Source organism: Calidris pugnax, unplaced genomic scaffold, assembly GCF_001431845.1.
Source record: "Calidris pugnax isolate Ruff unplaced genomic scaffold, ASM143184v1 scaffold117, whole genome shotgun sequence".
Taxonomy (NCBI): Eukaryota; Metazoa; Chordata; class Aves; order Charadriiformes; family Scolopacidae; genus Calidris; species Calidris pugnax.
In genome coordinates, this window is record NW_015090834.1 from 224,910 (window position 1) to 240,832 (window position 15,923).

The window sequence follows — 15,923 nt, forward strand, 5'->3', positions numbered from 1 at the left end:
ATCAGTGTTTTTCCTTATACAACTTACCAGACCATGCAGACTAAAATTTACGGTCTCGTATGCCTGAATTTTCATGTTAAAAGCAGATCCAAAATTGTGACCCCCTATATATTTCAGCTATACATAGAATATTCCATTGGGTCAGTCTATCAGGCCATAACACAGGAAAATTCTAATTACATTACTCCAGAAATGAAGGAATAGTTGAAATCATCCTGCCATTGAACTAACTGCAGGCAACAAGGAGGGCATTAAGTAGACCAGCTCATCAATAATGGAGTATGGAGGCTCAACACTAAGTAGGTCAGTGTTACATGGTTCTGTTTTACCCTTGGATATTCACTGAGAAGCCTACTCACAGTGAGCTCAAACTGGCTCCTTCCTCTTCTTACCAGGCAGTCTTCAGCATTACAAAATTTACCAAATCCTCCCATCCCTGTTGAAAATTCATGATCTGAACATGCACAGGGATTGAAGCTGGATAGTTGAAGGCTGTGGTCCAGGAAGGTTGTGCTGAGAAGTGCACTGATATTGCTTATTCTGTAACAGCTAGGGATGTGTAAGGAAACAAGCCTGTGTGGCTGCTGTAAGGTACAATTCTGCATAAATCTCATCCCAGTTTGCTGCATTAAATGCCATGCCTCCCATCAACAGACATTGCAGAGACAGCTGTAAATCCGTGGAGCTTTTTCCGGAGATTTGAGTGGGTTCTAAATCAATAGCTAATATGACTAAAATGTAATATTTTGAGATGCTTATATGAAGCAATACCAATAGCTGTGTTACTTTTGGCTCTTTGGATAAGAATGGAAATGCACTATTCTGGAAATGCTGCTTTTCCATAGAGACTCTAATGAATGAATTTGAAAAGTTTCAGTTAAAGGAAACTTGCTCTTTCTTCCTCTTTTTCAAATTGTTGCCAAAGGGATTTAAGTAGAAAGCTACCCAGTCGGCCTACCAGATACTTGCTGAGTCTGTGCTGAAAAAATTTCAAAGCTGATAAAAAAGAAACTGCCCAGTTCAAAGTCAACATCATCCAGCCCTGCAGGAGAATAGCACAAATGGAAACGCAGAAGCAACTGTCTATCCAAAATTCAGGGCACCATAACATCTAACACCTTCAGTATGAATGCTGTTGATTGATTAACAGAAATCTGCAACAGAATTCTTGCTGGGTACATTAATAACCAGCCAGGAGATCTGATAGCCAAAGGCAGTGTAGAAAGACAAACAGATTATTAATCCCTGAAAAGATTTAATAGGCATTATTTTTACTGCAATCAAAATAAATGGGAAAAGCAAAATCAGACAAACTTATTATTTCTCTAGGGCTACACAGGTGGGGACATTCAGTGTGGCATACGACACACAGGAAGACTGAGGGATTCAATAACATAATAATTATAAAGACCAGATATTAGTCAGTCTGGTAATTTCAACTATTAAATAACACTTTTTATTTGGGTTAGCATGGGCACCAGCTAATACAGAACATATCAGTTGTTCTCCATTGATAAATTTCCCTGATATTATCACAGTTACATTTAGAGAAAACAAAGTATATTCCTACCTCCTAAATTACAAAAAACATTCCTTATTACTTCTGTTAAATCAAAACATTTATTGGAAAGCACGTCCAAAATGAATGTGTAGAACATAAAAATTTTAAGCCTAATATATTTGCCACCCTAGGGCACTTTTCATTTGTTCTCCTCACTCTTTTTAACTGAACAAGTAATTTACGTAATGAAAATAATTTTATTGTGCAGCTTTTAAGCTGTTAGTCAATAGCTAAAAGGAAAGTAAAAATCACCCTTTCTATCAATAATTCAGCTTTGGTGCTAATGCAGCCATCCAGCTGCACCCCCTCACCAGGGTCTCATACATTTTTAATGCTTAGGCTCTTTGTTAGGAGGTCAAATGTGTGAATTGTGGTTAGAATCACAGTTACTAGGTGTGGGAAGGTCAACTAAATAAAATATTCCTATTGCCATGAAAACAAATGAGGGTGGCAGGACTGTAAAGGAAACCTGTACGGTAGGGTCCCCAGTGCCTGACTTTGCTGAAGACCAGAGAGATAAGTCCAACTGCCAACAGTGCCCTGGAGCTCTCAGCAGTCCCAGAGAGGTGCCAAACACACTTCACCAGCTTTGTCTGATGATGTAATACAGTATGTGTCCTAATTCAGCATCTCCTGCGGTTACTATTAGTTACTCTACTGGATCCAAACCCAGACACGGGGACAGGTGCTCTCTCCAGAGCACCATCGACATGATAGCAGTGTTTCCCTCATAGCCAAATTTTTACTGGTTTGCATGGTTCTGTAAGAGACCAGATTCTACCTGGTCTCTTTAGCTTTATTTCCAGAGAGGCATTTTTAGAGAATTGCTCTTTAAACACCACAACATTTTTTAAAGCCCCAGAGGTATAGATGGCTTCCTCAGTCTACCTCTCCTGCAATGTGGGAATAAGGCACTTGCAAGAAAATAAAGAACTTTGTTAGCAAGGCTTTTTCATCAGCTAATAACCCCTTTTGAATGTGCAATTTTCTCTAATAGTACAGTTATCTTCTTTGGAAAAGATTAGCATGTCAAAGAGTCTCTTCATAAGGGCTCTACAACCTCTGAGCTCAGACAGGCACCATCTCCTCTCAAGGGTGGCACAAGAAGCTCCTCAGAGTTGACACCAGAGAGACCTATGAACTTTTAGACCTCCTCCATGAAGCAGTGCACTTGAGCCCTGCATCAAGGAGCTGCTATTATCTTTGCATGCCTTCCATTCTGTTGGACAGAGGAGTTCTGGTACAGAGATGGGACACTTCCCATGAGTTCCTGGAATAAAATATTCCTCCCTCTGTAAGAGAAGCTGTCCCAGTCAGTCTCACCCCTCTGCTGAAGGGTCAACAAGTCAGCTGAAGTTCTGAACTGAAAAATGATCTGTTTTATTTTTCCTTCTTTGAAAACTCCACATGACCCAACACCTTTTATAATGGAAAAAGTGAAGGATTTGCCTTATTTCATCATGGCTGAAAAGGAAGCCAATAAAATTATATGTAATGCTTGGCAATTTCTCTGTAGCTCTATTTCTTGTTTGGCCTTCTTCAATAAGAGGAAGTGAAATTCATTTGTTCCTGAGAGTGTAAGCATTCATTTTAAATCTGGAATTGTTCCAGATAGAAAATTAGGCTGATTTCTTTGTGTGTTGCCTCAAATGCTTCATGTAGATTTCCATTCCAGTGAAGCTTAGCAAAAACTTATATAGATCTGTAGAATGGTTGCTCACTACCAAAACAAGCGTCACAACAATTGGCCTTATAAATACACTAAAGATGTAAGAAATGAGCAGGACTTTGTAAGCTATAGTATCAAGGATATTTGACCATAGAGAGTATTCAGGCAAGAGTGAATTTCAATTTCAGTTTCGCAAAATCAAAGAATAGAGATCTTGTAATCATTTCCATTGTTGCCATGCCCACGTATTGCAGACCCAGATGTCTGACTTCCTTCCCCTTTACCCTCCTTCTCCCTTCATGTTAAGTGCTGTATAAACAAAGATCAGATTTGAGGTCTGTACTCCAAAGAGCTAGAAATGATGTCTAGAAATGACAAGGTAAAGCAAACACCCACAGATGGATACAGACAGATGGCAGAGTACAAGGAAATGATGAGACAGCACCAGTCAGCCCATCAGGAACAGAAGTATCATCTAGTGTTATCAAACTTTTAGGGATGGACTTCCAAATACAAGAAGCCCCATAAGACAAAACAATAAATTTCTGCTTTGGAAACATAACAAGGAGACAATGCAGACTGGTCTTCTTGACTAATCATAAACAAGAAGTAGTATCTCAGTAGATCAGGATACAACTGACAGGACAGAGATTCGACTTCAGCAGGGAGGTCTACCACCAAATGATGGATGTTAAAGAGTAAGAGAAATGAGGGGAAATATGCGAAGTGACAGGTATTTGGGTTGGTATAAACAGACAGAAGAATGTCATCTTTGTGACTACATTCTGAGTAGATATGAACAGGCAAGACTCTGCTTATCAAGGCCAAAGGAAAAGGAAATTTTGATATCTCGGAAGCAAAATGAACAGAACATGTGTTACAGCCTTAGTCATATGAACAAAAGGATCTCATGTACAGAATAGACCAGATGCAGACATAGTCTGGATGTGAGAACAGAGAGAGAAATTAGAGTCAAAGAGCACTGCACTTACTTGCCAGCATAGTGGGCTGTACCCAGCAAACGAGAAGGAGTTGGCTCAGGAAAATTAATTGCAAACATACTTAGAGCAGTTTGGTGCTTACTAATGATTGCTAGGGTCTGCTTTGCTGACCCTAACTTTAGCAAGTCAGCAAAGACACCATAGATGTGCAATGCAAAGATGACACAGGATTTGCTGCGATCCAGACTGTGCCCTGCAGACAGGGCCAGCTTGTACTTAGCAATCAATGAGGCAGATGCAATTGTAACACTGCTAACTGCCTGTAAATGATGGCTTTTTTTAAAACTGAAGATTTTGAGAGACTCTATTGCATTCATTACCATTTCAATCAAGAGTAGCACAATGCAGCACTGACAAGATTCAAATGACTATCCAATATAAATAATCTGAAAGGCTCATGATAGCTAGGGGAAGAGATTATTTGCAGGCTATTTTATTATAGGCTTTCTCTTTGGCAAAGATTTTGCACATGTGAACTTGTCCCATGTGTCAGACATAGGTCTGTGGAGGCAGCTCTTTCATAAAGCGAGATAAGAAAAGAAATAAGGTTGAGGAAGGCATAATGGAGGCATGGAAAATTGATTTTCAGACTGTCTGTGACCTTGACTCAGAGAGTGAACGTGAGCTGTGAAGCAGACAATGAGGATGGGAACAAGCTGCAGACAGCAAAACTGTAAACTTTGTTTGGAGTCAGAGATTACAGACAGATTCTGGCAGCCTGACCCTGCCCATGTAATCAAATGCACTAAGCATGTGATGATATTTTAACTTACTGGGACAGTTGAGTACTTACGAAAGCACAACAGAGCTCAGACACTATTTCTCCCAGAGAACATTTTAGAAGGATGTTATTCAAGTCACTTATTATTAAAAAAAGAAAAAAAACCAAGGAAATTTCTATACAATATATCAGTTATTTTATCACATTGTCATAATCCCATTGGTTCACATGTTCACAAAATACTTCCAGTAATTCATCTTCTAGTCTGAAATTTTTTAGCATGGGTCTGCAGATGTGAAAAGATTCAAAGAAAGGATGCAGTCGTGAAGGTAGAAAAAAACCCCACTGATGGCTGGTAAACTACACGTGTGGCTGTTAAGACAGGCAGGGAAGAGTGGCTGCCTAACATTTGCAGTTTGTCACTGAATTATGGGGACACATACAAACTGATCTGAACAGCTTGTTCAGAACTGCAGAACAAACAGGGACCACGTTACTACTACGTGACTATGTTTCTTCAGCAAGAAACAGTTAGAAAGCCTTTTTTTTTCCCCCTTTCTTTCTGTGCCTTTTCTGTTGCGTAGCTTGGGGAAAGGAGGGGCAGGCAGATTAGGCTAGAGACACCTCACTCAGAGTGCTTTGCCAGCACAGGTATTATATATTATAATATTATGGAGTGCTTTGTCAGCACAGGTATTATATATTATAATATTATGCAGTATATATATTATGCTGGTACAGCATTCGAAGGCAGATGCAGCTTGTAACAGCAAAAAAAAAAAAGAAAAAAAAGTTTTTACAGTGTAACTTCTTGAATTCCTGGGAGTGACAAGTTGTTTTTTTACACCAGTGGCTCCTGGCAATATTACTGCTTGTCAGGTCGCCCCCCAGTTTGCTGATCTGTGCCTAACTGCATCATAGCAAAAGCTATAGTACACTCTTGGCCTTTCAGATATGGAGCAACCTCTGCTCTACCTAGAAATCACTGTTTTGCCTTCTTAAGACCTCTAGAGTGGCACATAAAGGCTGGAAAAGGACAGGGAGCACGCACTGGATTTCTTCTCCATCTAAAGCTCATTCTGACTCAGGCTGAGAATTTGAGGTCTGCAAGCAAGCAAAAATGCACAGTGTTCAGAGATATAATATTACAGAAAGGACTGATTTGCAACATCAAGATCCCTTGGCCCTTGCACAGAGTTCCTCTTAACTCCTGGGGCACCAACACAGCTGCGGTCTTTCTATGTGGGCGGTCAGTCTTCAGCAGGACTGAAATCCAACCTAATATTGCCAGAACTATTGGAAGTTTCCTGCAAAACGTGCTTATAAATAGAAATCATAGTAGTTCTTTTTGTTGGTGTGCAGTAGTGTGCTCAAGGCAATATTCAGAAATGAGACATGCCCTCAGAAACTGAGGGGCCTGGAAAATGAAAGTCCTTCCTGCAAAATAGTTTGTTTTTTAAAAATTGGGCCAATTAATGATTACAGTATTTTAAAACCATACTTTCCATGGAATGGGGTTTTTTCTGAAAATCTCCATGGCAGAGCACTGGATAGATTATCTGTCTGTTTTGTGCATGCTGCTTATGATCAATTGTGTTCCACTAATTGGCAAGTCTTCTAGGCAGCGAGGCACTATTTTAAAACTATACTTTCCATGGAATGGGAGTTTCTGAAAATCTCCATGGCAGAGCACTGGATAGATTATCTGTCTGTTTTGTGCATTCTGCTTATGATCAATTGTGTTCCACTAATTGGCAAGTCTTCTAGGCAGCGAGGCATTTTTCCTGTTTTCCTGGAAGAATTTTTTTGTCCCAGTAAAACTGAATTTCCACAAGGAATATTCAAATTTTTGAAAAGGAGTGTATTACCCATCCAAAAATCATTCCATCAGAAAATTCCCAGCTAACTTCTAATCTACACAAGCAGCTGGAGCAATTAGCTCTGCGTGATAATGCTCAAGCAGAGCTATTAAATAACCTTGGCATCAAGGTTACAGCAATTCAATGGACAGGCTAGACAAAGAATGCTTCAGGGCATTCCCCCATGGTAGAAACCGCTCCTGCAAAGAACCTGCCTCAATTTCTCTTTCCCAGTGTCTACTTAAATTAAGTTCACCAGCTTTTTGCCTCTTTTTTTCTGGGGGGTGGGGAGGGAGGTGGGTTAGGGAGCATTGGGATCTCTCCTGATCGCTTAACTGATACTGCTATTACTCTTCCAGTCCTGAATTCCTTGATTTAGAATCTCCTCCTCCTGTCGCCCTTCCACTGCAATCAGCAGGCTTTTCTCCTAGCTTGGAGACTCCATATTAGGCCAATCTTCTTTCAGGTACATGGTTAATTTCACTCATCTAATCACTCAGTTCTGATAACACAGACACATCTTTGTCCCAGATGAGAGAAGAAGAAACCTTATAATGCCATACTGTAAGACTCTTCATCCCAGACCCTTAAGGGACCTACATTCTAACATGCCCCTGACACTAATAGCTCCCAAGACACTCTTCTCTCTAGCAAAATCTACATTAAATATTTTTAAACAGATTTCCTCAGGCACATGAGCAACTGATCTTACAAAACATCCCTTCTGGCCTTAAAGGGCCAGTGTTCTGCTGCAGCAAACAAAGGATTGGAATATGTTCCGCAGGTAACCTCTAGAAAACTGTATGATGCAAAAAGAAAAATAACCAAAAAATTCAAAGCATGTACAAAAAGGCTTAGAAATTCAACTGACAAAAGAAAAAGTCACACCAGAAAGAAGAAAAATCTTCAAATGTGCTTGTAGGAGGAAGGAACTGAGAGTTTGGACATGATTGAGACTATCCCAGAGTTTTAATTTGCAGGTACAGCCAAGATGTCATGAAAACTGCATCATAAAAGAGGAGCTGCTAGAAGAATTGATTTATTAAATAATGCCAGTAAAGGCTGAGCTGATATCCGCCCATAAATCTGAGGCAATCTGTAGATGAAATATCTGAGCTGCCTAGGAAATATTAAAAAGTCAGACATTCTACCAGAGAACTGGACTTAGTAGTGAGGGTGGCAATCTCGGAAATTACAGGCTGCAGAGTCCTCCTGCTCTGGCAGGCAGGCTGTCAGGACCCAAAAAGGCAGCTACCAGAGCTACTGCCCTGCTGCAACCCTTTCTCCTTCAACAGCCTGGTACTCCTGCTCTGCTGTGCCACCCTGTGTCGCCAGCTGACAACACACTGCCTCAAGAAATTAGTTAACTGTGCAAGTAATACAGTCATTACAGTCCTTCTGGCTTACACTTTCTGAGACATAATACTGTACATGGCAGTCTCTGTCAGGTGACACAGCTATGAACAGGACACATGAATACCTGAATGCTGTGCTACCAAAATCCTTTCTGTATTCTTGTGAAGGCCAAGATGCTCACAGATGTTTTCAGATTTTTCAGTGATTACAGGCAGAGTTTTGAGTTCATAGCAATTCAGATTGTCAGGTAAGATCTCACAGTTGCTACCAAAGCCATTGCATTGTCTCCTGTCCTCGTCCTTTGGGCTGTCAAGAATCATGCCCCAGAGCAGGGGAGACACATGAAGAACTCCCCTGTCCTTTTACCAACTCTGATGCTGACATGTAGTATTTTGAATAAGCAAATCACCACCCAGAGTCTTCTACTTACCCCATTGTAAAATGGATATGACATTTATTTCAGCAGGGTGACAGGGCTTTGGTGTGATTTTTTACAGCAGATGGGGATTTAGAGATCTGCAAAGTACATTACTTTACATGCTGACAGCAACACCTTTCTGAAGACAGGACACATACTGGGAGCTTAGCAAAGTACATGCAACAGAAAGAAATCACAGCAATCCAAACAGCTGAAGAAGGCCTTTTCACTTAGTAGCTTTTCATATCATTTTTCCAGGCACACGCTAAACCCCTTTGCTTTTTCCAGGGATTGCCAACATTCAGGTTACGTGGGGATTTTCAGGTGCCAAAAATTTCTCATTTTTGGCAAGCGCCCTGAATAATTTGGGGCATGGCAAAGAAACTGTGCTTGTTAGCAAAAGATCTTAGGAATGACACAATTTGGGAGTCAACCTGATAAATTCCTCACTGCAGTCGAAACCTGCCTCATCAATCCTGGCACACAAAGCCAGGAAACGGATCTATTATGTAAAATACTGCAGCAGGGGCCCCGCTGCCTGAAGCTGCTGTAGCAGAGGGGATGTACCGGGGCTCTGGAAGCCGGAGATGAGCCACTAGGTGTCAGGGCTCCACCGGCGGTCCCGCCGCCCCGCATCCCGCGGGGAATCCCGCTCCGCCGCCCCGGGAGCAGGGCGGGCTCCGACAGCTTCCAGGGTGCGAGAGGGGGCAAACCGGTTCGTCGGGCACTTTTAACCCGTGGAAAAACAGCCTCCGGATCAAGGGAAATAAACTGTAGTAAGCCTACGAATGCCCCAAATTCCTGTGCTGGCCTGCCAAATACCGCTGCAGTGTTTGTGTTTGGGATTCTGGAAGGATTAGGCCTCCTCCCTGCTTGGGAAGGCTGCCTGGGTCAGGGAGCAGGCAGGAATTGCAGCTATTCCCAGCCACTTTGAAGGTGGGCACAAACTGGGGAGCCCCTTATGCTACTACCTAGGGAACCTGACAGACTGGTGGTGGACAGGAGACCCTAAGTATGAGTTTCTGAGTAAGAATAATCACTTTAAGTATTGAAGGAGTACAGATGTGTCTTCATTTATATAAGCTGAAATGCAAATAATGAGGAAGAACTTTTTCATGGTGAGGGTGACGGAGCCCTGGAACAGGCTGCCCAGGGAGGTTGTGGAGTCCCCTTCTTTGGCACTTATGCTACTGCCTAGGGAACCCGACAGACTGGTGGTGGACAGGAGACCTTAAGTCTGAGTTTCTGAGCAAGAATAATCACTTTATTGAAGGAGTACAGATGTGTCTTCCATTTATATAAGCTGAAATGCAAATAAAGAAAGTAAGAGGGAAATAACTGGTTTTTACTTAAGAGCTTGCACTGACAACATGTTAAGAGCGAGCTCCTGCTGATAGAGAGGTGACCCTGGTGAAGGTGTCCCCTCCGGGGGATGCTCTGCCCTGCTCATTGGGCAGGCTGCCCTCCTCTGCCTGCCCCCTCACACTTCTGCTGCCTACCCCCTCACGATGGGCAGAGGTTGGCAGCTGGCAGCATGGAATTGAGAGAAAAGGGAAATAACTGGTTTTTACTTAAGAGCTTGCACTGACAACATGTTAAGAGCGAGCTCCTGCTGATAGAGAGGTGACCCTGGTGAAGGTGTCCCCTCCGGGGGATGCTCTGCCCTGCTCATTGGGCAGGCTGCCCTCCTCTGCCTGCCCCCTCACACTTCTGTTGCCTGCCCCTCACGATGGGCAGAGGTTGGCAGCTGGCAGCATGGAATTGAGAGCGCAGCAATAGCCATACCCTTAATTACACCTACAAGAGCTCCTAAGTCTCAATACACCAGACAGGTCCACCCCAGCTGATTTGATACTACTTTTTAGGAGGAACTAAGGCAGGACTTTCACAAGAACTATCTGGGGTAAGAACAGGTATATTCTTTCTTCTACTGCCTCACTCAACATCTAATCCCAGATTTTTTAACATAGTGCCTTTCCAACCCATGAAGCAAGTCACTTACATGAGCTCTGGAAAAGAACTCTACCAGGCCTGAAAGAAGACACATGAGTGATGCCAGAGAGAAACTGATTGATCTATCCAAATACATTTGCTCAGTTTTAGTGTCACCGCTGTCTGAGCCAGCAGCAGAGACAGAGATGTAACAGAAAGGGACCAGGAAAGCATCCAAGAAAGGGAAGGCTGAGAGACCTGGGCTGGGTAGGGGCAGTAGTGTCAACGCTGCAGTTGGTGGGAGAATACTAAAGACAAACAGGAATGATCACAGACCTCCACCTACAGTTCCTCAAGGTGAGATTCCTCTGCAAAAAGGCTGAGAAACCACTGAGCCCTGTCACCAGCAAGAAAAATGAAAAAACACATAACTACATTTTTAGGAGTGGTGAGGGCTCTGGGGAGTGCTGTACTTATTTAATGAAAAGTCAGAAGCTTAATGACAAAACTCCTGCTAAAAAGACACTTGTGGGTAGATGCAGATGGCATATACTACAAAGATGACAAGTTACTCTAGACTTGTTTGTCTTCACCAGCATGGAAGTATTTCCTATTCCACAAAGAGCCACTGCATGTAGCTTTGAAGTGTGCAGGGCAACTGCATTGGGGCTTGTGCCTTGAACATTGAAAATGGGACAAAATAAGAGCAAGAGCTGGCATGTGGCTGGGGAGGATGAAAACATTTAATTTCTTTCATTTCTTGTGTTACAACTCAAGGCAATGACACTGCTTGCGGCACTTGCACCCTCTGCTCTGCAAGAGTATTCTCAATGTGTATTCTCTATTACTGGAGTCGCAGGAAGAGAAGGATTTTGATGCTAAGCACTGCAGTATTCTGTGACTGAAACAGTATTTACTTTGAATCAACAAAACAGGAAATTCTTTTGTCATTGCTAATCTGGCCCTGGTTGCACTCTGGTGGTAGCCAGTTTCTATTTCTGGTTTTAGTTATTTTCCTTTGATCATTATTTCAACAATATATTGTTAAATAAAACCCTGAAATAAATATATGAAAACTTAAGATGTCTTTTGCTTATATTGCAGGTCCAACACTGAAGAATCCACTTCTAGAAATGGATGCTGCCCCCACCATGTGTAATATAATATGACAGTTCCATGACGTACTGATGTCAGAATCAACGCTGAGTCCTCTCTAGAGATCCCACTGGAGGTGTTGCAGGAGAAAATCATGCTACTCCATCTAACTGACTGATATAGTTAGGAGATCCCGACAACCACACACTCTTGAAGCCATGTTTGCCTATGGGTGGTAACTAATACTCTTTTTAAAAAAAAAAAAACCAACACAAAACCCTTCAGTAAGATTTTGAAAAAAGTCATGCCATGACAAGAAGGTTTAAGAAAAAAGCATATTTATCTCACATTGTGTGACAAAACAACTGCAAATACCACTATATTTTTAAAACACAGGTATGTGCAGAATAAACTTTCTTTTGGGCAGTTGTTATGAAGAGGTAAAATTGTTCTCCATTGTACTAATTTTTCTTGAATTTTACAAAAATGCTTTATATCTTTTATGGCAACTGTTTCACCATCTTAAAGCAACAAAGCTCTAGGCTGCAGATTACCTAAGCGTGGCAAGATTTACTGCCTGGGAAAACATATTTTGTAAACATACACATAAAAATATCAGGAAGCATAACATAGTATGCCCTACATTGTCCAAAGACATGTCTTTATCATGTAGCAGAAATGGGGAATAGGATAAAGAGGTGTACTTGAAAATCCCCATCAAAAAGATAACTTTGTTGATTCTGTTTTAAAGGAGAGAAAACATGCTGTTGATAACCATGATAATGGCTGTACTTAATCTTATACAAAGTCTTCCTTTCCAATTTAAAAATCTGTCTCAAAGTACTAGGTAGGATACATTGTTAACCCAGTTTTCATTTTTTTGTGGCATCCTTGGAGTCAGTTAACAGAACAGTCATCATTTTTATACCCAAGTTCAAATCTGGTATTGGTGAGAATAAATTGAAAAAAACCCTGTGCTTTGTAGATGGAACTAGATGATCAAGTGATTCTATCAGGTCATGCTATGTTTGAAGAGAACTTAACAACCTCCTTATCTAGTACCTGCCTCAGATGGTATCGAGACAGTATCTTTGCCCTGAGATTTGCTGTCTTGGGAAAAACTGGAAGAAGGACCTATGAGGCTGGGCACTGAAGCAAGTGAAAAATAGTTCCTTCCTGACTCAACAGTGAGCTCACACCTTGGTAAAGTAGAAGGTAACCTTATTCCTAAAATATTCATGAAAGTGGGAAAGAATTTATCTATCTCATGTAGCTTTATTCATTGAGGTAACTGTCCATACCTTGTCTATAGTAAACAGACAACTAACTACAGAGGTTGATGAAAGACTGTTGAAATATTCCACACTCTCTACTGAAAATATAAGGCTCCTAGGCAAATACCTTAGATTAGAGGCCTGAATTTTGATGTCTAAAGTTAAGATGATTTCTACCTTAAATCATTTATAATGGCAAGAATATATAACCACAGTATTTAAATGCAGAATCTGGATTTAAAAGAAAACATAATGCACCAAGACTATGATGCTGTAAGATGAAATCACCTCCCCTGCACACGGTATGCACTTTGTCAGTACTATTCTATGATTACTGAGAAGAGAGAGGTTCTCTCTCCAACACCCCGACTGCCAAGACAAGTCAACTTTCAGAATGCAGTCAATTTAGCACAAACATCTCCTTAAAATACAGATTGCAGGCGCCCAAGACTCTCTTCCATGACAAAACTATGTCTCTGGAGACTGCTAAGAATGTCATTTAACTTAGTAAAGCCTGAAATGCCAAGCAGTTCATCATACAGGCATTCTTTCCGGAAATTATAAATGGCACATTAGATTTGGGCTAATCAAATGATAATAAACATAGGGCTTAACATTCCAGCAGCAGGCAGAGTCTGTACTAAAACTAGTTGTTCCTCACACAAGTGATCCCTTTCCTTTTATAACTGCTATGCTGGCCTCTTTCACTACCTTCACTCACCAACTCTCTTTGTAACTGAGTACACAGAGCCTCCAGGGAGCAGAGGGGCAGAACTTATAATGCCATACTGTAAGACTCTTCATCCCAGACCCTTAAGGGACCTACATTCTAACATGCCCCTGACACTAATAGCTCCCAAGACACTCTTCTCTCTAGCAAAATCTACATTAAATATTTTTAAACAGATTTCCTCAGGCACATGAGCAACTGATCTTACAAAACATCCCTTCTGGCCTTAAAGGGCCAGTGTTCTGCTGCAGCAAACAAAGGATTGGAATATGTTCCGCAGGTAACCTCTAGAAAACTGTATGATGCAAAAAGAAAAATAACCAAAAAATTCAAAGCATGTACAAATTCAACTGACAAAAGAAAAAGTCACACCAGAAAGAAGAAAAATCTTCAAATGTGCTTGTAGGAGGAAGGAACTGAGAGTTTGGACATGATTGAGACTATCCCAGAGTTTTAATTTGCAGGTACAGCCAAGATGTCATGAAAACTGCATCATAAAAGAGGAGCTGCTAGAAGAATTGATTTATTAAATAATGCCAGTAAAGGCTGAGCTGATATCCGCCCATAAATCTGAGGCAATCTGTAGATGAAATATCTGAGCTGCCTAGGAAATATTAAAAAGTCAGACATTCTACCAGAGAACTGGACTTAGTAGTGAGGGTGGCAATCTCGGAAATTACAGGCTGCAGAGTCCTCCTGCTCTGGCAGGCAGGCTGTCAGGACCCAAAAAGGCAGCTACCAGAGCTACTGCCCTGCTGCAACCCTTTCTCCTTCAACAGCCTGGTACTCCTGCTCTGCTGTGCCACCCTGTGTCGCCAGCTGACAACACACTGCCTCAAGAAATTAGTTAACTGTGCAAGTAATACAGTCATTACAGTCCTTCTGGCTTACACTTTCTGAGACATAATACTGTACATGGCAGTCTCTGTCAGGTGACACAGCTATGAACAGGACACATGAATACCTGAATGCTGTGCTACCAAAATCCTTTCTGTATTCTTGTGAAGGCCAAGATGCTCACAGATGTTTTCAGATTTTTCAGTGATTACAGGCAGAGTTTTGAGTTCATAGCAATTCAGATTGTCAGGTAAGATCTCACAGTTGCTACCAAAGCCATTGCATTGTCTCCTGTCCTCGTCCTTTGGGCTGTCAAGAATCATGCCCCAGAGCAGGGGAGACACATGAAGAACTCCCCTGTCCTTTTACCAACTCTGATGCTGACATGTAGTATTTTGAATAAGCAAATCACCACCCAGAGTCTTCTACTTACCCCATTGTAAAATGGATATGACATTTATTTCAGCAGGGTGACAGGGCTTTGGTGTGATTTTTTACAGCAGATGGGGATTTAGAGATCTGCAAAGTACATTACTTTACATGCTGACAGCAACACCTTTCTGAAGACAGGACACATACTGGGAGCTTAGCAAAGTACATGCAACAGAAAGAAATCACAGCAATCCAAACAGCTGAAGAAGGCCTTTTCACTTAGTAGCTTTTCATATCATTTTTCCAGGCACACGCTAAACCCCTTTGCTTTTTCCAGGGATTGCCAACATTCAGGTTACGTGGGGATTTTCAGGTGCCAAAAATTTCTCATTTTTGGCAAGCGCCCTGAATAATTTGGGGCATGGCAAAGAAACTGTGCTTGTTAGCAAAAGATCTTAGGAATGACACAATTTGGGAGTCAACCTGATAAATTCCTCACTGCAGTCGAAACCTGCCTCATCAATCCTGGCACACAAAGCCAGGAAACGGATCTATTATGTAAAATACTGCAGCAGGGGCCCCGCTGCCTGAAGCTGCTGTAGCAGAGGGGATGTACCGGGGCTCTGGAAGCCGGAGATGAGCCACTAGGTGTCAGGGCTCCACCGGCGGTCCCGCCGCCCCGCATCCCGCGGGGAATCCCGCTCCGCCGCCCCGGGAGCAGGGCGGGCTCCGGCAGCTTCCAGGGTGCGAGAGGGGGCAAACCGGTTCGTCGGGCACTTTTAACCCGTGGAAAAAACAGCCTCCGGATCAAGGAAAATAAACTGTAGTAAGCCTACGAATGCCCCAAATTCCTGTGCTGGCCTGCCAAATACCAACTGCAGTGTTTGTGTTTGGGATTCTGGAAGGATTAGGCCTCCTCCCTGCTTGGGAAGGCTGCCTGGGTCAGGGAGCAGGCAGGAATTGCAGCTATTCCCAGCCACTTTGAAGGTGGGCACAAACTGGGGAGCCCCTTATGCTACTACCTAGGGAACCTGACAGACTGGTGGTGGACAGGAGACCCTAAGTATGAGTTTCTGAGTAAGAATAATCACTTTAAGT